This window comes from Alexandromys fortis, unplaced genomic scaffold, assembly GCF_014885135.2.
Source record: "Alexandromys fortis isolate MF-2015 unplaced genomic scaffold, M_Fortis_MF-2015_v1.1 scaffold_20, whole genome shotgun sequence".
Lineage (NCBI taxonomy): Eukaryota > Metazoa > Chordata > Mammalia > Rodentia > Cricetidae > Alexandromys > Alexandromys fortis.
Window position 1 is genome coordinate 6,973,544 of NW_026067903.1, and position 22,805 is coordinate 6,996,348.

A 22,805-nucleotide genomic window follows, 5' to 3' on the forward strand; every position below is an offset into this window, starting at 1 on the left:
AGCAGAGCAGCCGCCATCCACACACAGCTTCTGCTCTTAATTAACCCACCAGTGAGCAGCCCTGCCTTCCTCTGTTTCAGGGCTGCTGTGAGTCAGTCCACTTACAGGCGCATTCATGTGGTAAATGCTGCTGTGTCTCCGTACACCAGCCCACCCTGCACATGCTGGCACAGAAGAGCCTTAAGACCAACGACAGGGTCAGACAGAGGGATGGGCCTCAAGGGACAACCTCTGTGTGGGTGCCCAGGAGGAAAGGACCCGATCTTTCCAGAGGGAGGGGGGCACAGGAGCTCACTGAGAGCAAGGGGCACAGTCCATGCTGGCCAGGGCTCAGGTGTGAACACACGGCAATGCGAGAATAATACCTGGGAAGGCACAGGGCTGTGGCATCCAGGGTAACTCGGGTGCCTGGGGAGCACAGGCTTCTGGGAGGAAGGAAGAGTTCTTTCCAGGACAGATGGGGATGTCTTTTCATTATTCCTTTGCTCAAAATAGAATTATCTTTTGAAATCAAATGTGACAGGCGGCCCAGGCATTTTGCCTAGGCCGTCACAGAAACTGGCTTCCACGCCTACGGATACTTTTACCCCCTCTTGCAAAGGTAGAGGGAGAGGCAGCATCTGAAGGTATGAGTAAGTGGAGGGAGGCTAAGGCAGAAGCCCAAGTGGAGGGGGTTCAGAAAGGTGAAGCGAGGAAGGGTGGGCGGAGGAGTCAGAGCTATCAGCCGCTGACATCAGGGCACTGGAGGTGGGAAGCAGCCTTCTTTGTGCTGCTGGCAAAAGGCTCCCCAGCGTGGACTTCCCTGGAGGTCCCCTGGTCAGGCGTGGACAGAGGACGAATGGAGGGGCATGTCCGAGTTACAGGCCCCTAGGACAGGCTCTAGCTGATCAGATAGTGTGTCGCAGGTCTGACTTAGTGGGAACAGGCACCTGCTGCACCGAAGAGCAGGTAGGGGAGGAGGAGATGAAGGGGGCGGAGAATACAGGAAGAGAGAAAAGCAAGAGGCGGACAAGTCAATAGGCCCCAGAGAAAGGCCCACACCTGGCCAGTCATCACAGCCTCGGTTTCTTTATCTGGAGGAGTGAGTCCCAGGGCTGCTAATCTTTTGATATTCTGACACTATTTTGTCTATAGTGTGGCACTGGAGAGCCATTCAATCGAGTCACACACAAACAAAAATTAAAAAGATCATTGCAAGAACTATTTCCCTAAGGCTGTAAGTAAGTTTATGGCTTTGGGTTAGGTGGGGTTCTTAGCTTTAATTGGCTATGCAGCCCTCGGGCTACAGGTTAGAGGTGTCTGGTAGCCCTTCCTACCCTAGTTTGGCAGTGTGGATCCTGGGGCAGGATCTGTGTCACATGATGCTCCTCCCAGCTGCCACGTTAGGCTGCCCGTCCCCATCGGCTCTCCCCAGGATGAATCACGTGACTTCTGGTCTCCCCCGCCCAACCCTTGAGTTCCCTGGTATCTGACCCAAAGGCTTGGCTTACACTGTCTATCTGACGAATGTGTGCTGGGTGGGTGGGTGGATGAGCCCAACAGCTAACACCCTCCACAGATGCTACCAGAGGCAAGAAGGGGGTGGAGCCCTTCCAAACTCGGCATCTACTATCAGCATTTTGATTGAAGCGGGGCAGGGAAGAAAAGAAGGAGTGTGATGGGGGACGTGAGACAGGAACTGATCTCTCACACTGGAGTCTGGTTGAAGCTTCTCACCGGCTGAGACGCATGAATCCCAACACAGTTAACAATTTTTGAGGTCTTTTTTTCCTCTCCAGCGGAAAAGGCCAGGTCCTAACTCCATGGTGCAACTCTCGCTCCTGGTTTTACTTTGGCTGTAATTCCGCCCAAGGCCCCTCCAGAGCCACCCGTTCTCTCATTTATTGAAGGAGAAAAGGTGAATGAAAGAGTTTCTCAGCAACTTTTGGCAGAGTAGCTGGAGAACCACCCAGATGTGGCTGCTGACTGCTCAGACCTGAAGCGGGGCGCCTCTGTGCTCTTGGGTGCATCATAATTTCTTCCCAAGAGCCTTTGCTGTTAACCTGCATGCTTAAAATGCATGTTCAAACGTGTGATAATAAACCCTAGTTCTCGTTGCTGCTGGTCTATTCAGAAATTGTTTTCTGTTGTGGTCAAGGATATGGTTTTCTATGAGTCAAATTCCCTAAAAGATTAAAGGAACTCCTGGGGACACCGTGGGTGACAGCAAGGACATATGCTCTGTCCCTAACTTCATTGAGAGAGGCCAAGTACAGGAATTAGAAAGGTCTAAATTTCTAAGGAAGCCAAGGACCAAGGAGAACATAGTATTAGACAAGAGTAGCCCAGAGGATCCCGGAAACCTGACAGTGGGCAGACAGACAGCACAGCAACCTTTTTGTAAAGGCTGAAAGTCCCCAGATGGCTGCAGAAGGGCCAGCACCAGGGCCCTGCGTGAAAGAATGGAAAGAGGAGAAAAGAAAAACGTTTCCAAGGGGAACTTTGCAGGGCTGAGCCCTGAGAACAAGCCCACCCCTACCTCTGCTGCCTTGCAGCCAGTGTCTGCACTTTTTCCACCATGGACAGGCAAGAAGATCTGCAGAGTGGCAGAAACTGGGGGGCTTTGTGAAGATTCAGATGGAGCGGCTCCTCAGGGAGCCCTACAGTCCAGTGGAAGCCATGCTACAGCAGCTAGGCTCCTGGCTTTTTGCCTGGTCTGCCCTGTCCACGTGAGTAGCACATGGCTTGGGGGTCGCGCCATCTGGCTGTAATGGCAACTCTTCTCTTTGTTACCAGCCAGCTGTGGAGCCCCGGGGACAACCACACAGGCAGCCCTGTGATGGGTGATTGCACCGCCTCTGGGGCATCTGTGGGTGTTCATGCAGCTGCTGACACCTGTGTAAACTCTCCTTGGACTACAGATGGCTTTATCAAGATGTGTTAGACACGTGTGGACTGCCCGCCTTTTCCCAGGGGGCATAGAGCTAATTGCCAGCTCAGGAGTAGTTGGGAAGCACTAGGCTGATTACAAAAATAAGCGTGGAATACGCATGCTTTTGTGGGAGAAGTAAGCATTTGCGGAGAATTGGTGTGACTGAGCTCAGCTTTTCTCTCAACCTTATTGTAGAAATTGGCCAGGTGACCGACCCTGTCCCACAGCAGTTTCTGCCAGGTGGGACCTTGGTTTGCATGCACTGGGTTGCACAAAGTCCCCAAGAGAAGGTGGTAGGCTCTTTTCAATTTTAGCAGTGAATTTTGGGAAACTCCTTTCAGTGGAGACCTTCTCCCTGTTACAGAGGTTCTGAGCAAAAATCTGGGGCAGCCCTTCCCTCCACATCGTTATTTGATGCTCACATCAGCAAGTGCATTAGAAGCAGGACCTTTCTCTAGCCAGCTACCTGCATTCATAGAACTCAAGGCAAGAGGATCAAAGGTTCAAGGCCATCCTTGACTACATAGTGAATTTGAGTCTTTTGTGGGAAACATGAGACCTGTCTTGAAAAGAAGAGAAGAAAATAGAGAAAGATGAGAAGAAGTAGGGTTGACTGGGCGAAGCCAGGAAACCCTGGGTATCTATAGGAAAATGGACAGGGACAGAGTATGGACCAGGCTCAACTCCAAGGTTACTTCCTCTGATCTTGCAACAGGATTCTCTGCTGGTCTTGGTCTAGCTGCTTTGATAACCACATATTGATATCCTACTAGGTCCTGGGCCAGTCTTTGGCTGGACAAATGGGGTAGCCCACAGATGTGAAATCATTACACCTTGATCAAAGGTCAGAGAGTTCAGGCCTATTCTTGCTCCTTCAAGGAGGTTTGACCCAAGGTGTGGCTACTAACAGGATGTTTTGACCTAGGGTGGTTACTTGATGCTTTGGGTATTGAGAAGGTGATTACTTTGTTCCTTGTATCATGGGAAAGACATCTTTTGCCTTACCCCTCCTCTTTGGATGGGGCTATATAAAGCCTATGAGAAATAAATTCATTCAGTATTCATTGGGCTGACCTCCGACCCTACCCTGGCTCTCTGTCTTTTCTTTTGTATCTCTGTTTTTTTTTTTTCCTCAATGCTCATGCTCCCTTCCAAGGATGGATGAGTGATCCAGGCAGGACCCGGCTGTTGTTGTCGCCTGGATACGGGATACAGCAGACAAGGGGTGATGGTGGTGGACAGTGGGACAAGAGATCCAGGTAGAGGCTGAGCCGCCACCAAAGAGGACAGGGGGGCCTCCAGCAGACCTTTGACACGCTGGTATCTGCTGGCCAGACCTAATGGGCTGCATGGGATGGGGGACGTTTGGGTTTCAAATTATGGAGAGATGGATCCTTCGGAGAGCTTCAAGCTGGGTGGGAACTGACACCATCGGGTTGATTTATTTATTGTTGTTGTTGTTGTGTGTGTGTTTGTGTGTGTGTATGTGTTTGTGTGTTCAGGGAAATCATGTGCATGTGGAGTCAGAGGCCAACAACAGGTGCCATTCCTCTGCACCATCCACCTTGGTTTGTTTCACATGGTTTATTGAGACAGGGTCTCTTACTGGCCTGGAACTTTCCAACTAGGCTAGACAGATTACCTGGCCACTAAGCCCCAAGGATCCTTAAAATTCCCCTTCCACAGTGGTGAGGTCACAGACACACACACCACACACCAGCATTTTTCCATGACTTCTGGTGACTGAACTTGAGAACCTTGTGTTTGTGCAGTAAGTTCCATGCTCACTGAGCCGCCTCCCTAGCGTATGCTGTGGCATTATGAGGGAAGGAGACTTGGAGGGAGGGCACATTCAGACATGGAAATTGTGACGGAGCCAGTGACTGTGATCTCAGTTAATGTGACAGGTGACCTGGCACTGGGAAAGAGTCTCAGGATGGGTAGAGAACTGCTCGGGAGGAATTAGGGTGGTGGTGTGGTCTTTGATTGAACACAAAGGACAAGCCAAAGGGAGAGGTCTTTTCCAGGAGCAGTAGGAATGCAGGATAGAGCCCTCCCAGGAATCTTCCCTGTGTGGGGTCCAGGTTGGCTGGCTGAGTGGTCAGAAGCTCTGGGGCTTGGCAGCTTAGAGCACCCCACCCCTGTGTTGCAAGTCTGGCAGGCAGAGTGCTAAAATATTTATCACAAACATAAATTGATATTGGAGAACTAAACTCTGAAAAAAGGAAATTGAAAGCAAAGGGAGGGTGGGACCTCTGTATCCCAATTTGTAGCGGCCAGCCTCTGAATATTTCATTAGCTCCTCAGAGTGCTGTGGGGCCAGATGTTGCAGATGTGAGCAGTTCTGGTTATTCACACACCAATGCGCCTCCCTCGCAGCAGCTCATCATCTGGGGGTGGTGTGGAGGTCAGATGCAAAGGTGCTTAAACAGGGAAAGTAAATAAAACCGTGGCGGGCAGGAGGAGGACCCGTGCCCTGGGAGGAAGACGAGCGTCAGGCTGCCAAGGGAGTAATGCGATATGAGATGCATGTTGAGCATTGGAATGACAGTCAGGAAGAGGAGGTGGGGTACATAGAAAGAGGACTGCCTTTTGAATGGCTAGGATTTTTCATTCTGCTCTTCTTTATATGTGTGTGTAGGGAGAGAGTGAAGTCCTGGGGCAATGTGTATTGTTTGGCATGGACACTGCCATGTCAAGGACCCTTATGGCACATATGAGTGGCAAAACCTTCCCTGGGTGAGGCTCAGAGGGATGACAAAACCTTCCTCAAGGGTCTGAGTTCAAGTGGTGGCAGTGTGTGAAGAAATATCCACCATTGCTTTATCTTTTCAGGGGTTTATGGCCGGAAAGCTGCTCCCCTACAGAGACTGAGCCCACCCTCCTTGCTCAGCTGCATAAAATAACCCCACCTCTTTGTTTATCTCTGTATAATACCCTGCCTCCCAGTTCAGCTGTATATAATAGCCCACCTCCTTGTTCAGATGTATAGAGTAACCCTGCCTCCTTGTTCAGCTGTGTATAATAATCTACCTCTTGTTGAACTGTATATATTAACCCCACCTCCTTATTCAACTTTTTACAATAACCCCATCTCCTTATTTAGCTGTATGTAATAACCTCATCTTCTTGTTCAGCTGTGTATAATGACCCAAATTCCTTGTTTGCCTGTTTGCAGTACTCTTGTTTTCCTGTGCAACTGCATGTAATAAAAATACTGAGCTTCCGTGGGCCGCGGCTTCTCTGTCAGAAAACATCATCGATCCCAGCTTTCCTGCCTGTGTGCCTGTGCGTCTGTCATTTCTTCATTCCCTTGCTATCCCAGTTAGGTCAGTTCCTAGAGTCCTGCAGGTCAGTCTCAGCAACTTGGACCTTGTGAAGCACAAATCACCATCACCACCACGGCGATCACCATCTCTACCACCTTTGCCTTTGCCTCCATTGTCCCTAGCCTCATAACCCCATCATTTTGACCATCTTCCCACTCTTTGTTTCAGTCATCCTGTCATCTTCCTCCCCATCATCTCCATCACCCCTTCTCCCCCACCCTCATCATCATCACCATCACAACTGCCTCCACCTCCAACACCTATCATCATCTCTACCGCCCTTCCCGTTACCCACATTATCTCCATCCTCATCCTCCCCATCATCTCTATCACCTCACTCCCCATCATCCCCGTCATCCTTATTGTCTCCCTATTACTCATCCCAATCATCTGCAACATCTTCCTCTCCACCACTCTCATCATCCCATCTTCCCCATCCCCACCATTACCATCACCATCATGACCACTCTGTCACCGTCACCATCACCATCATTATCATGACCACCACCACCGCCTTCACTGTTTTCATCATCATCATCATCATCATCATCAACATCATCAACATAATCATCATTACTACTCCCACCATCACCATCATTATCATGACCACCACCACCGCCTTCACTGTTTTTATCATCATCATCATCATCATCATCACTACTCCCACCATCACCATCCTCAACACCATTATTATCATCATCACCATCTCTACTGCCACTGTCGGTCATCATCATAACAATCATTGTTTTCATTATTATCTTGCTCTGTTCTTTGCCCATGAACTGATCTACTCCATAGCACAACCATGCCAATATAAAATTTGTCATTTCACAGTTGAGGTAACTGAGGAATAATAAATCGTGCCTAAGGGAGCCAAAAGCTATTAGGAGACAGAGCAGTTCTGCCTGACGCTGCAGGTGTCTTCTGAGTGAGGCCCACTGTGGTTATTAACCATAGTGAGATGTGTCAATCACTGGCAGGAAGCAGGTCTATGACTTGGCAATGGCTACTTCTTATGCTTCTGTTGCCAAAGAGCAGTTATACTATGGTTTTGTAGCAAGGTGATGAGAGTCAGGTTGAGCCACATAAACCTGCGCACTCAGATAAGCAGTATTTTTTTTTTTTTGAGGCAGAGTCCAGATTGCTGTTGAATTTGCACAGAGCCAAGATGGTCTTGAACTTCTGATCCTCCTGCTGCTACTTCTTGAGTGCTGGCATAACAGGCATATGCCGCCACACCTACTGCTGGGATCAAGCCCAGGGCTTTCTGAAGGCTGGATGAACACTCTGCCAAATGAACTACATTCCCATTAACCCAAAGATACTTTGAGACCTCCTTTTGTGCTACGTATTATACAGGCAAGTGCTAGCTTCTGAGGACCTTGAGATAGCCACTAAGAAGCTGTCTCCTAATCTCTGCGGTCTGCTGGGAACCAGGAAGGTGAGTAACTGTCCAGTGACTGCGGCCACAAAGCTGCGGTGCCATTTCCCGGATGGAGGCGAGGTTGCAGAGATAGGCACTCAGCAGCAGCTGCTGCAGAGGCTGCCTCGGGCCTGTGACCTCCATCTTGTGACAGTCTCAGACCCTGAGCTGATTAGCAGAAATGACTTGAATTAGTCTCCTGTTGTTTGAGAGCAGTTAGAAAATGGACTCGAGAACATCTTGATTCCTCTAACGTAGCATCCCTGTCAGAATGCATTCTAAGGTGTGAGGAGAAGAGTGGCCTTGTGATTAAGCCACCTACCGCATAATTTATTTCGCACACCGTGGAGCTACCTCTGATATTTAGAAGCTGTCTATTGTGCTTTTAGCAAAGGCAAAAATGGGGAGAAAAATGGAGTACTGGTATTCTTACTGGGGTAGTCTTACCTTCTTCCCAAAGCTTTTCTTTCTGGTGTTTTTATTATAAAAATGACCCCAAGGGGCAGGGGAGATGGCTCAGCCTGTAAGGAACTTTGTCTACACAAGCATGAAGACCTGGGTTCAATCCCCAGACTCCACTTTAAAAAATGAAATAAAAGCAGGTGGAACATACTTATAATCTCAGTGTTGGTGAAATAGAATAGATCTCTGTTCTCTATTAGTCAGCCTGAATCAACAAGCCTAGGCCAGTGAGACACTGTTTCAAAAACAAGACAAATACAAGGTAGATGATGACTACCTTGTATTTCAATAGACATCAAGGTTGTCTATTGAAACACACACGAGCCTGTACACACACACACACACACACACACACACACACATCTAAGAAGATCTCAAAATGTCTCTCAGGATGCCTGCATTATACAAACAGAAATAATAGAGAGTAAGAAAGAAAGGAAGGAAGGAAAGGAAAGAAGCAAAGAAGGAAGGAAGACAGACAGACAGACAGGCTTCTATGGAGTGATAGGCCTCCTCCCTTCCCTTCCTAAGAAGCTCAGGGAGGAGGAGAGCAGCAGCTGCCTGTGAGAGAGGAATTGGAAGCCTCTGGTCAGTCTAGTTTCTGTGGGGTCAGGCCACCAATTGCGAGGTGATTCCTGAGCCCAGCTGGGGAGCCCTGAGAATAGGGGGTCGCCCTTCCTCTTCCAAGGACAACATTGCCTGGCTGGGGTGGGCAGAAGCATATGTCCTCTCCGTGTCCAGCCCCTTCTGCATGGGGACTTGCCCTTCCCGCTGCCCTCATGATCCAGACCCCAGGCATTGTTTCTGAGTTCATGGTAGAGGCAGTTGGTCAGGAACTGCTCACCTGGGAGCTTTGCAGCCCTGAGCTCACTCCCACCGACTAGCTGGGGCGTATCCACAGGAAGGGTGGGGAATGATCCTGGAATTCGGTCTTCTTGGAGGGGCTGAAATATGGACAGAATTGTTACAGTAGCAATAAGACTTAAGAGAATGAAATCTCTGGCCAGGGGTGAGACTTAACATTCCATCCAGTCACGGACAATGGCCTGGCCAAGGACCACCCTTCAGGAAGGTGGGACCACCCCTAGGAAGACTTCAACTTCTTCTCATGTCTCATCTCCTTCCCCCTCCAATTTCTCCTGCCTGACATGGTATAGTAGAAGTTTCAGATGACGCCATAGAGCCCTCCTTCCTCCCAAATCCGCCTTGGGAGTGGGGCAAGACTTTGCCATCTGTCTCGTGATGGAGCTGGGCCTGATCTCCACTGACTCAGGTCTTACCTGGGCTCTGGGAAATGAACTCAGGCCCTCATGCTCCAATGACAAGTACTTTACTGGTGAACCACCTCCTTCATGCCCACTTTGGTATTTTATCCAGTTTTCTGGGGGACCATTGTAGGAGCCCACTCCTGCACAATAGCCTCCTGAAGTTTTTCCTTAATGTCAGCCATAAAGAAGTAGAGATAATTTGAATAAAATAGGTATAACATGATAAACAGACCTCTGCAGATAAATTTGAAGAGGAGAATCAATATTCTAAAGTGATTTAAAACAGAAAGCATTCCTCTGAACAGACGGACTTCTATTTTAAATAATTAGGAATAGAAAAATGCTCCCAAGTAGTAACCCAAGATGTGAAATTGAACGAGTGAATAGAAGCGGTGGGGATAAAAGCAGGAGGCAGTCCCTGCTAACAAACGGAAGCATTAGCAACATAATTATAAACCTTACAAAAAACAACTCAGAGGCTCTGATCTCAGATGGAGCAGTAAATAAATAAAGTGGGAAAGGATGAAGTACAGGAGGAAAAAAATCCAACAATGATGGAGAAACCTACTGGACTTGAAGGAAGGCACAGGCTGGTGAGATGGCTCAGTGGGTAAAGGTGCCCGCCTCAAAGCCAGATGACCTCAGTTCAATCCCTGGGACCCATATGGTGGAAAGACACAACCAAGAGCCCCGTATTGTCCAGGGACTTCCACAGGTCCACCGTGGCACACCCACAGGAACACACATGTTAAATAAGTAAACCAATCAATAAATTAACAAAATGTAAAAGATTTATTTTAATTTAACGTGTGTGTGTGTGTGTGTGTGTGTGTAGGCATGTATACATGAGTGTGTATGCATGAGGTCAGAAGAGGGTATTGGGTGCCTAGAGCTGGAATTACACGTGGTTGTAAGCAGCCCAGTGTGGGTGCTGGGAACCTAATCAGGTTGTCTGCATGTGCTCTTAACCTATGAGCCATCTCTCCAGGATCTAATAGAAAATTAAAATAAAGGAAGAAGTAGTTTCTTTTTCAGACAAAACTCTTCTTCCTTGAAAGAGCCAAGATGTCAGTCAGAGAGGCAGCATAGGGGTCCAGGAAGGATTAGTGCAGAAATGTTTCCTATAGACGTACAAGGTCCACCTAGTCAAAGCAATGGGAAACTCGGAGACAAAATAAGTATTTTTACAGATGAAAGAATTTTTTAAAGCTGAACCCTGAAGCTCTCTGGTTTAGGAAGTCACTGTTCATGGAGCCCAGGAGAAGGACTGGAAGCTGGAAAATGTTACAGCTGGTCTCGGGCCACACGAAAGAGGCAGCTCAGCCCTGCGTGCAGGCTGCCTGAGCTCTTCTTTTGCATACTCCAGTCAGGTGATGTCTGTATCTTGACTTATTTGCAGAAAACTGTTTCCAGATGACTTGGAATGAAGAACAGCTGGTTGACTAGGAAAGGGGTGGGGGTGGGGCTGAAGAAATAGCTCAGCTGATAGAGCGCTTGCTAGTGTGTTAGGGTTCTCTAAGGAGCGGAACTGAGTGTATAGGAAGAAAGCTCTGGTTTATATGATTCTGGTTGGGTAGTCTAACAATGGTTGTCTTTATACGGAAGAGGCTGAGAACCCGGTCACACTCAGTCCATGAGGTTGGATGCCTCAGTTGTCCCAACTTGGGACTGAAGGCCCAATAGAAATCCTCTAGATTTTTAGATAGCCATAGATACTTAGTTCCTGGCGGAACCAAAGTCAAAGTTGAAGAAGCTAAGTTCTGATGTCATTGGAGGATGGTGGCAGTAGCGGACACAGTAAGAGCAGATGCAGTGTTTCTTTATTGCAGTGAAGGCAATTATGCGAAAGGCAAAGTTTCCAACCTCAAAAATCCTTACCTGAAGGCTGTTACCTGAAGGTGCAGTCTGCCATGGGGGAGAACCCCTAGTAAGTCAATTCTTCTAGGAGTACCCTAACCCACCCACCCAGAGACAAATCTCCAAGCTGACAACCAAGATTAATCATCATGAAGCCCTACATCCAATCCCCAGCATCAGAAGATCAAGATCAGGCATGCAAGATGATGCCCTAAGTAAAGCATTCAGAGCTTAATGGACCAGTTTACATGGACCAGTTTACCCCCCAGAAGCCATGAGAAAATGGAAGGAAAGAGTCAACTCTACAGGCCCCCACATGTACATTGTGACTTATGCATGTTCAATGATAATAATAATGATGATAGTAATAATAATACTTTACAATGCATCATGGGATTTTTTTCATAGCTTGATTTATGGACAGACTTTAGTGGTGGAAGACTATTCATGAGTTAAGATGGGGAAAGGCAGAAAACTCTAGAAAGAGGTTGGGATTGTCCCAGAATGGAGTCTATTCCTCTTTTCTGCCCTTATATAGAGTTTCCTAATACGGCATTGTATCAGATGCATGATGGGATTTTTGCAAGGCCAATGATGTGAAGATACCATTTGTGTTGTTTCTGTCGACTATCAATTTGACAGGACCTAGAGTCACAAAAGAAGCTTCTGGGCATGCCTGTTGGGAACCAAACAAATTAGGAGAGCCTCTGTGCATGCCTGTTGGGGGACCGTCCAGATGAGGTTAGCCTCTGATTATGTCTGTGGGGAACAATCTAGATTAGGTTAGCCTCTGGGCATGCCTGTGGGGGACTGTCCAGATGAGGTTAGCCTCTGATTATGTCTGTGGGGAACAATCTAGATTAGGTTAGCCTCTGAGCATGCCTGCGGGGGACCATCCAAATTAAGTTAGCCTCTGGTTATGTCTGTAGGGAATGATCTAGATTAGGTTAGCCTCTGGCCATGCCTGTAGGGGACCATCCAGATTGGGTTAGCCTCTTGGCTTGCCTGCAGGGAACCATCCAGATTGGGTTAGCCTCTTGGATTGCCTGCAGGGGACCATGCACCTCTTGGCTTGCTTTCGGGGGAGCATGCAGATTGAGTTATGACCTTCTGAGAGGAAGAACCACTGAATCCGAAGTGAAAGAATTTAGGAAAGGGGGTCAGGAGGTCTCATTCAAGCCTGTCTTACGTTAAATAAGTGTATTAAGAAGGACAGCCTCTTATATACAGTTTTCAGCGGAAAAATAGGTCAGGGTTGGCAGAAAGCCATCGTAAGGTGGGATAAAGTCAGCAGGAAGCTAATCAAGAAACATTTCACAGAAGAAACACAGGATAGCTCGCGTGTCACCAACTAAGCGCTCAGCAGTCATAGCCCTTCAGGGAAAGGAGAGTTGAGTTCTCAGGCTCGGAAACTGAAACTCCTCCAAGACCCTGTCCCCGGGCCACTACTGGCCTTGCCACACAAATGTCTGGTTTTAAGCAGGCAAACATTAGAGAACAACTTTCGAGTGCCAGTATTTATTTTTTTCCTTTCCACCATGTGCATCCTGGGTATTGAACTCAGGATTTTAGGTTTGGATTAGCTTTACTACCGAGCAATCTCATCAGCCTCCCGCATTTTAAAATTATTATTATTTTTTACGAGTGTGTGTGTGTGTGTGTATCTGTATGCCACGTGTGTGGGTGTCTTCAGAGGGCAGAAGGGGGTGCCAGGTATTCTGGAGCTGGAGTTAGAGCCAGTTGTGAGCTACCTGATTCTGAGGATAGAACTCAGGTCCTCTGGAAGAACATGACGGGCTCCTAACTGATAAACTGTCTCTCCAGCTTCCCTCCTTTCTGTTGTTGCTGCTATTGAGTTTTTTGTTTGATTTTTGGGACAGGATTTCCCATGGGCCTGGGTCTTCCTCATTTGGCATTCTGGTTGGCCACTAAGCTCCCAGAGTTCCACCTGTTCCCCCTCCCAGCCCTGGTATACACTGCAGTGCTGGGCCTTTTCAGTGTATTTTGGATGTGGGGTCTCATGCATATACTGGCAAGCATGTATTGACTGAGCCATGTCTCCCAGCTCCTAAAGCTTTTTTCTTTCTTTCTTTCTTTCTTTCTTTCTTTCTTTCTTTCTTTCTTTCTTTCTTTCTTTCTCTCTCTCTCTCTCTCTCTCTCTCTCTCTCTCTCTCTCTCTCTCTCTCTTTTTCTTTCTTTCTTTTTAAAATGATTCTAAACTCATCTGAAATTTGTTGCTCCATTTCCAGGGACAAAAATCCAGTAGATGTTAAGGACAGCAGTTTATTATAGGTGGGGTGAGTGCTTCTCCCAAGAGTGTTCCTGCTCCCCACCCCACCCCAGGACCCATCAACCTCTTTTCTGAGGAGCCTGTGGTGTGCGATGTGTGTGCTAGGACAGGATCAGCATGCCCTCAGGATGCTCCTGTCTCTGTCTTCTTAGTCCTGTGATTACAGGCACAGGCGGCCATGCCCAGCATTTTCCATGGTTGTTGGGGATCTGAGCTCAGATCTCCATGTTAGGCAGCGAGCCCTTTACTCACCGAGCCAGCTTCTTGGCTCCTCGTCGCCTCTTTGATTCTGCAGGGTTATAGAATCACCTCTACTGTTTAGTTTTTTTTGTCAACTTGAAAAAAACTCTAGTCGCCCAGGAAGAGGGAACCTCAGCTGAGTAATTTACTCTGTCAGATTGGTCTATGGGCATGACTGTGTGACATTTTCTGGGCAGTGCCATTTCTGGGCAGGGGCCTATGGGTTGTGTAAAAAAGCGGGCAGTTCCATTCTTGGGCAGGGTTGTGTAAAAAAGCAAGCAGTATTCCTCTATGGTTTCGGTTTTAGTTCCTGCCTCCAGGTTCCTGCCCTGACTTCCCTTCGTGAAGGACTGTTATTTGGAAGTACAAGAGGAAATAAGCTATGTCCTTCCTTCCCAACCAACTTGTTTCTGGTCAGAGGTTTTTGTTGTTGTTGTTGTTGTTTGTTTTTTTTATCACAGCAATAGAAATCAAACTAGAACCCTACCCCTATCTAGTTGGGGAAATCAGAGAGGGTCATCCAAAAACTGTGCTGGGCCCGCCTGTCCCAGACACACACACACATACACACACATACACACACATGCATACACCCAGATGCTGATGCCACATGGTCTGTTTCTGAGCCCTCTGTGGTAGGCCTGTGTCTTAGAAACAGGAAGAGCCCAGAGCACTCTGGGGCATCTTCCAGAGGAAGTACTGCATACCTGGGACAGCTGGAGGCCGTTACCCCAGGTCTTCTCAGAGCTTGTCTGGCTCTTGAGCAGTTCATCTGGCAGAGCTATGATCTAGGGCGGGAGACATAGGCTTTCTGGACCTAACTCTCTGCTGGGCCTTGTCTTAGAAGGCCTGGAGAGTCCCACCTAGAATGTTCCTATGCCACCTATTCATAGCTGGGACTTAATCTCAATGTGCTTGCACTGGCTCACAAGGACTGGACTCTCCCGATTGAAGCTGGTGTCGTTTCTGTTGCTGCGATGCATACCCAGACAAAACAACTTACAGGGAGAATGTTTATCTTGGCTTACAGCTCTAGAGGGATGGGCTCCATCATGGTGGGGAGAACTTGGTGGCAAGGGCAGGAAGCGCTAATCACTTCATATAGGAACTCTGGAAGCAGAGAGAGAACAGCAGGTGGGGCTATGTGGACTTCCTACTTCCTTCTTTGAGGCTCCACCTCCTAAAGGCTCCACACTCTTTCCAAATAGCCCCAAGGATGTTTCCAGACCTGGTCACAGGTGCCCACATTCCCTCATCTTAAAATGGAGAGACTTCAACTAGATGTACCCTTCATCCCCTGTATGCTAGAGTCACACATTGTAGTAATAGGAGAAGAGGGGCTGCGTCCCCAGCACCCCGGCCGCGTGCTAGCTTATGCCCTGAAATAACAACACACAAACTGTATTCTTTTAAACACTGCTTGGCCCATTAACTCTAGCCTTTACAGGCTAATTCTCGCACCTGGACTAGCCCATTTCTAATAATCTGTGTAGCCCACGAGGTGGCTTACCAGGGAAGATCTTAACCTACGTCCATCCTGGGTCAGAGCTTCATCGCGTGCATCTGCCCAGGAGAGGGGAGCATGGCCTTTCTGCTCACTTCCTCTTCCTCCCAGCATTCTCTTCTGTTTACTCCTCCCACCTATGTTTTAACCTATGAGGGCCAAGCAGTTTCTTTATTATAATTAACCAATGACCTTCCTACATCAACACATTCCTTACCCAGAATTCCTTGCCCTCTCCTGCTACCCAGGCATCAGGGACAGCCTGGCTGCAAGCAAGCTCATGCCCTGCAACTTACCCCCCCTTTCTGCAATTCAGTAGAGATGGCTTCTACTCTACCTGAGAACCTGAACTCATGCTGTCTTTCTACCTATGGCATTGGAGCTTGAGCTATCCTCAGAAGCTATGCCATGCTGTTGTCCTTCTGTCTGTCCAGGGCATTAATAACTCTTATAATAAACTTCTTATACAAAGGGAAAACCTGCTTCAGTGTAACCCTCCAACCTCAGACCTTTCTGAGCCTACACTGGTCATCCCCCTCACCCCCACCTCCCATTGGATGACCTGCAGCCCCTTCCTTGCCTGTTCTGGGTTGGGAGCATACAGGGTAGGGCGCTGTCTCTGCACTGAGATGCTGATGTAACTGGGCTGGCAAGAATGAGGATATACTAAGGAGACCCTGTTCCCCTCTCTTTGGAAATCAGACTATAGATCCCCCAATTGAAGCGCCCCAAGAATCTCATGTCGGGAAAAGAAAAGGGCTCATGTCTATGCCAGATAGAGGGTAAACTTTTCCCTTGGAAAGAGATCTTTAATTTGTTGGATCACCTTGTAGGGGAATGGAGCCGAGATGAAGGCGAGGCAGTGGTGGCTGGGCTACAGCTTGACTGGGAAGGCCGAGCTCTCTCTTTCAATGTGTTGACACTGAATATGTCACCTTGCCTGTCTTTTCACTATTAATCTGATGCTTTAAGTTGGTCTATTGAGAGTAGGTGGCTGAACTTGACTTGTTGGGACTGCCAGAGGCACAGGTTGTGAGTCTAGAGTCCACAGCAGTGGGAAGAAGTCCAGCTAGGGCCTGCACTCATCCAGGCTGCTGGGTCCCCTGTCTGGTGGTTGAGGTAGCCAGTCATCTTGGGCCACAGCTGGGCCTAACTTCAGCATGTTGTTATAGATACATAATATAACACATTGGGGTCTGGGGGACATTACTGGGATTTCTAGGTGCTTTGTTTGGTTTTTCTGTCAAGGAAAAAGGAACTGGACCAAGGACAGACATATGGATAATGGGAGAAGAGACCATTTTTTTCCCATTTGACTACCACATTTTCTCCTAGTAGATTTTAGTGGCTGTGCTTATGGGGTAGATAAAAAGTGCCGTGATCTGAGAGAGAGGGTTTTTCCATGTCGTCCCCCCATATGAAATGACTGAACAGAAAAGGAAAAAAAAGAAAGAAAAAGGAAAAGAAAAGAAAAGGAGACCATTTATTAAGAAAGATGGTATTTCCAAGGAAGGACGTGGGCTGAAAAGGTCAGAGGCTCAGTGATGAATCTCTACAAACAGGTGACACTTTTGTGAGGTCAGTATGGTGCGCCTTTGCTCATTCACACAGTGAGGACTGCCCCCCCCCCATCCCTTGTTAGCCAGCAGCCCTAGGTCAGTGTGTTCTTCCTTCCTCTCTGTCACTGGTTTCTTCTTTATGCTGATTTTGACCTCACTTCTACCCTACTCTTCTCTGTTGTGGCTTCTCCTTGAGAGTGGAGGTGAGGGGTGGGAGATGGAGGGAAGGAGTGAGGGTGTGGGAACCAGGGGTGGGAACCAGGGGTGGGAAGTAAAGGGTGGGTGGTGTGGGCGTGGAGTGGGAAGTGGGGTGTTGGGTGGAGCCTGGGCTGGTTTTGACTTCCCAGCCTCTCAGGTCTTCCAAGAGAACCAGATGTCACTGGGTGTGTCTCTGGGTGTGTCACTGGGTGTGTCACTGGGTGGCTCCTCAGTTTCACTTCCCTGCTTCAGTTCCCTGTCATTGAAAATCTGATGGAGACCTCTCTCCTTCCTCCTTTTCTGGCCTCTCTCTCTCTCTCCCTTCCTCCCTCCCTTCCTCCTTCCCTCCCTCCCTCCCTCTCTTCCTCTTTCCCTTCTTAACTCTTTCTCCCCCTCTCCCTTTCTTCCCTCCTCTTCCCCCTTCCTTCTCTTTCCTCCCTTTCTTCCTCCTTTCCTCTTTTCTCTCTCTCCACTCTTCCTCTCCCTCCCTCCCTCCCTCTCTTCCTCTTTCCCTTCTTAACTCTTTCTCCCCCTCTCCCTTTCTTCCCTCCTCTTCCCCCTTCCTTCTCTTTCCTCCCTTTCTTCCTCCTTTCCTCTTTTCTCTCTCTCCACTCTTCCTCCTCCCTCCCTCCCTCGTTCCTTTCTTTCCTCCTCTCCCTACTCCTCCCCAGTTCCCCTCTCCCTATTTTCCTTCCCGTTTTCCCCTTCTTTGTTCTTCTCTCCCCTTACTTCTACCTCCCCTTTCTTTTTCTGCCCTTTCCTCCTCACTCTTCCGTTTCCTATCCCTTCCTTCCTCCTCCCCAGCTTCTTTCTTCCCATCCCTGTCTCAGTGATCCTTCTTTTCCCCTTCCCGTCCCTCTCTCCTTTCTGCCTCTCTCCCCTCTTTATTTCTCTCTCCTGCCCCCTTCTTGCCCTATTCTTCCTTCTTTCCCATTTCCCGTGCCTCTCTTTGCACACATCTATTCTTCCACTTAACATTTATCTGCGGGGTGCAAGGCAGGGAAGGTGTCTTATTAGACCAGATTTGGCCCTGACTGACAGCCAGTGTCACTACCACAGTGCTCAGGTCACAGAAGCAGCTAGCCCCTAGTCCCTTGGCTTCCTGCCAGGAAGGGCAGGGACTCTAGACCCTTGGTCATCTGCCAGGATGTACAGGGGTTCTGGGAAAGATGGGGCTTAGGGTGGCGTGTTTGGGTGACAGTCAGGTCATCACCCCAGCTCCCAGGCAGGCAGAAGCCCCAGATCGCTCACACCTGCTGTAGCAGCTCACAGGACCCAGGGTCGGTACCCAACAAGGTGATCAAGTATCAGAGCTAATTTTGTATGACATATCTGTCCCTTTGGCAATTGGGTGAAATCTTCAGAGTCCCTAATAAAATAATGGGTTTCAATTCAAGTCAAATCATAGAATTCTAAAAGGAGTCGACTGTATGCAAATGCTGCTGCCCAGCCATTTCAAAGGCAAATGTGGATTGCAGGAGGGGGCTAGTTTCTTCTCTATTTATACCCCAGGACAATGGCTAGTCTGGTTCAGGGCTCACGCCGTCGTTCCATAAACCCCAGCAGCGGCAGTGGTGGCAGGGCAGAGGTGTAGCTCCACACTGTGGCTCCCAGCCCGAGGTGTTCCCTCAGTCGTGTAGGGACTCCAGCCTACGGAAAGTGGATCGTCGGCTTCAGTGTAGGAAAGAATTTCAGGATGAGCCAAATGCAGGCGTGGAGTTTATTAAGAGATATTCCAGCATGGGGTTTAGAATGGGGTTACGGGGAGGACTCGTGCTTGGGAAGAACGGAAGGCATATCCCAGAGCGTGGGTATTGAAGGCATACCCCAGAGCGTGGGTATTGAAGGCACACCCCAGAGCGTGGGTATTGAAGGCACACCCCAGAACGTGGGTATTGAAGGCACACCCCAGAGCGTGGGTATTGAAGGCACACCCCAGAGCATGGGTATTGGTGTCTCAAAAGAGAGCCACGTTTCCTTGTCTTTACAATAGCCACACATAGGATTTAGTTGCTTTGAAGCTAACATCCTCAAAAGGATGCCAAGGAACCCGAATGAGATGACAAGATGGTTCATGACCTTAATCCTGGCAGTCTTACAATGGATACCGTATGACTCTTAGACTACAAGGTTACAGGTAAACAGTTAAAAGTCTTATGTGAGATTCCCCGAAAATGTTGGAAAGACAGATGAGACGCTATCCGAGATTGTGTATGTTCAAACCTCAAGCCTGGTTTGTTACTATTTTAATTTAAAATATCTATATATGAAAGGAACATTATCTGTGTGTCAGTGTGGGGAAGGAGTAAGCCAGGTGTCTTGCAAAGAAACACATGTAGTAACTCAGGAAGGTGATTTCTTTTTGCAAGAAGGGTACACCAGAATCGAAAGTGGACTAGTGGGCATGCAGGGTTCAAGGTGGCCTCTGTCCTTGATCCCTAATCCAGGTGGTGTCTGTGTCTCTTCCCTTGGGTGGGGCTTGCACACCACAATCTGATTCAATGAGCTGATGAGTATGAAGGGAAAGAACGTGCTAGAACTCAGGAAACATCTAAGGTTAGGGAAACCCCTATTCAGGGACTGTCGGTTCCTGTCAAGCTACCTACAGTGAGAAGGGAACAATGGTGTTAGCATCTGCAACCTTCACAGTGGGGGCTGTTGACAGTGCTAGGGTCCCTGCTCCTCAGATACGGAGGGGCTTTACCCAGACTCAACATCCAGGAACTCCATTTCCTTCCCCATCGTTTTCCTGCCCTGCCTCCACGGGGCGGCAGAGGGTGAGAGCGAGAAGAGCATCTCCAGGCCCCTTCTGGGTGGTTGAGTGACATCCCAGCCATTGCTTTTCTCCCGCTCTCAGCAGCCAGACGCTCCTCGGATTACACTGGCATTTGGGGCTAGGGATCTGGCCACATATCTGAATCTTTTCCTCTTCATTTGCACAGAAACCCGAGCAGCTTCTGTAGCCTGATTGCACCATTAATCATTGTGTGACTGCTTCTGCAAGCCCAGGGAAAACTGCCCTTCCTCCTTCTTCATCGTTGTGGTTTTATTTGCTGTTTTCCCTCTATGATTTCCAATATGGTTTCTCTTCCCTCCCCTCCCCTCGTTTTCCCTGGTCTCCTCTCCCCTTCCCATTACCCACAGGAATAGGAGTTCCCTGTCCCCATTCTCCTGAATGAGCCAGCACGGGGTTAATCAATTTGTATCTCTTAGTGGCCCAAGAGATAAGGCTGGCAGACACAGTCATGTCCATGACACACACACACACATACACACACACACACACACACACACACACACACACCCTACACACACGCTTCTTTGTTCCTTCCTAAGAACTGGTTTGGCCACAGAAAGAAAGCTAATTAATCAGGGTGAGACACAATCATTAGGAAAAAATCACAGGGTGGAGGTCAATGGTTTCATAGAAGTCAGAATTGTGTGGTTTGCTCCCTTCTTTGCCTTTTCCTTTAACATAGGAAATACTGGCAAGGAGGAGAACGAAGGCCCTTTTCCAAAGGCTTTCGCGGCTTGGCTCTCAAGGGACCTCTTCCTAGTGCTGTCTGCTGGCCGGGTGCTGGCTGCTGCAGCCCTCCTATGCTGATGGGTAAATTGTTCACTGCACGCATTTTGGCAAGGGTAGACGTCTGTTTTTTCATCATCTCTGGCTAACCCAGGGCTCTAACCTTGGTCCTCAGCCAAGGCCATCCTCTCCTGGATGCAGAAAGGATGCTTGTCCTCTAGGGATGCTCAAACCCACTGGTGAAAAGCGCAGGCATGTTGGCAGAGGCTGCTTGTTTGTTTCTTGGCCTCCCAGACCCGAAATAATCACATAGAAGCTATATTAATTACAACACTTCTTGGCCTATTAGCTTATGCATATTTCTAGTTAGCTCTTACATCTTAAATTTACTCATCTCTGTTGATCTGTGCATCACTGTGAGGTCATGACCTACCGGCAAGATACCGCCAGGCTCCTCTTGTCACCATCGGGTGTCTTCCTCCTTTGGTGGCTACATGGCATCTCTCTGACTCTGCCTACTCGCTCTATATCTCTGTTCAGATTTTACACCTAGCTTTACTCTGTTAAGCCATTGGCCAAAAGCAGTTTCTTTATTAACCAACGGCAATAAAACATATTCACAGCATACAGAGGGGAATCCCAGATCATAGGCTGTCCCTTTCTCAGACACTTTCTGGTACCTAAATTCCAGCCTCAAGCCCAGGGTCTTTTGCCTGAGGAAGCTGATGGGAGCAGGCCTGTCTTTGTCAGGGCAAACCCTCCGTTTCTACAGGCCTTGTCCCAAGATCCTAGAGGAAGCAGTCACGTACTTCCAGAGTCCCTTCATTTAGCCACAGGCCTGAACAGGAACAGAGCACAGGCCTTAGGGAGCCCATTTGGGGTCAAATGTTAAGGGTCCCCCCAAACATCGCATACACACATTTGTGTGTTTCATGGGAGTCTCTAACTGGAATGCACCCTCATTGAGCACCAGCCCTCATTCCTTGGAGTGAGGACTTAAGCTGCATGTGTATGGCCATGGTCACAGTGAGCTCAGACCCCTTGTTCCAGAACTAGAAGGGCTGAGCAGAGGCTCTACCCAGAACACAGCTGCCGAGGTCTCTCTCCTTTCCAAATGTAGAAGACGCTGCTAACATCTAAATCTAGACATAGCTCTACACCTGTCTGTCTAATATATTACTATTACTGTCAACACTGTTACTGTTATTGCCATGCAGGAGATGGACCTATGATCTTACACATGCTAAGCAATGTCCTATCCAGGAGTCGCATCCCAGTTTCTTGGTAACAATTAACTAATACACAGCGTGTGGCTATGTTGCCAAGGCTGGTGTGGAACTCTGAGGAAGCAAATCCTCCTCCTGATCTTCCTTCTCCTCTCCCTCCCCCTCCCAATTCGAACTCCTGAGTAGCTAATTCTCTAGGTATGTGTTACTGTGTCTTCTTCTGGTCTTTTCTACTGTCTGACTATATCCCCACCTGCAGATGCAAGAATGCAGCTCTTATTTCAAAGGGGTCAGGAGTTAGTTTATTATGAAGCCAGATATGGGAGACCATGACTGAAGAACACAGATTCGAGTTATACAAATTTACGTTCCAATGTGGTAACAGTTTCATAAAGTTTTTTTATATGTATACATATGTATATATATGTGTATATATATTATAGTGACAGAACAAAGAAAGCCATAAATCCAGACACATTGGTGGAAATACCAGGTAGATAGGTTGCATGAAAGCAGCTGGCTTGCGAGCCTTTCGATTGGTGGAAGCTACTAGTCTGTGAATACATTTCAGAAGATTTCTCTTGTTCTTCCCAAGGATGATAACTCAGACACAGAGATGGAGGGAAGAGGCTACTAAAGGGGCTAGTGATAGCCCAAGCTAAGCTGCCACTGGGCTCTGGGCTTGCAGCATCCTGACCTCTTCAGAATCATGGAGTTTCTAAGCAATCAGCCTGGCAGCAGTTTAGTGGAAGATGCTGTTCTTTTTGGAACGTCCATTCTCATCACTTTCTCTCCTCTTTTTGGGGTGCTGGGGACCCAAATGTTTGAACACATTCCTGTTAGCTTTCAACTTTTCGAATGGCCATTTGCTTTTCCCTTGGAGAGGTCCTCCTATCAGGGACTCTGTGGCCTCGGGGCAAGAGCAGGGGAAGAGAAGTCCATTTCAGACAGCACTCACTGTTGTCCCATGCTCTCTGGTAACCAAGAGCTGGAGCCCAGCCTAGCTCTGAGGTGT

The 22,805-nt window shown here is 48.3% G+C and overlaps 1 long non-coding RNA gene and 1 other non-coding gene across 2 annotated transcripts in view; both read left to right on the plus strand.

Annotated features, from left to right (window-relative positions):
• The window catches only part of LOC126496889 (uncharacterized), a 319,257-nt gene that overhangs the window by 118,451 nt on the left and 178,001 nt on the right, over positions 1-22,805 (plus strand). The window lies entirely within an intron of this gene.
• LOC126497024 (small nucleolar RNA SNORA29) lies at positions 16,589-16,724 on the plus strand. Its single transcript, XR_007590508.1, has one exon. It is a non-coding gene; the product is annotated as a small nucleolar RNA SNORA29 (small nucleolar RNA).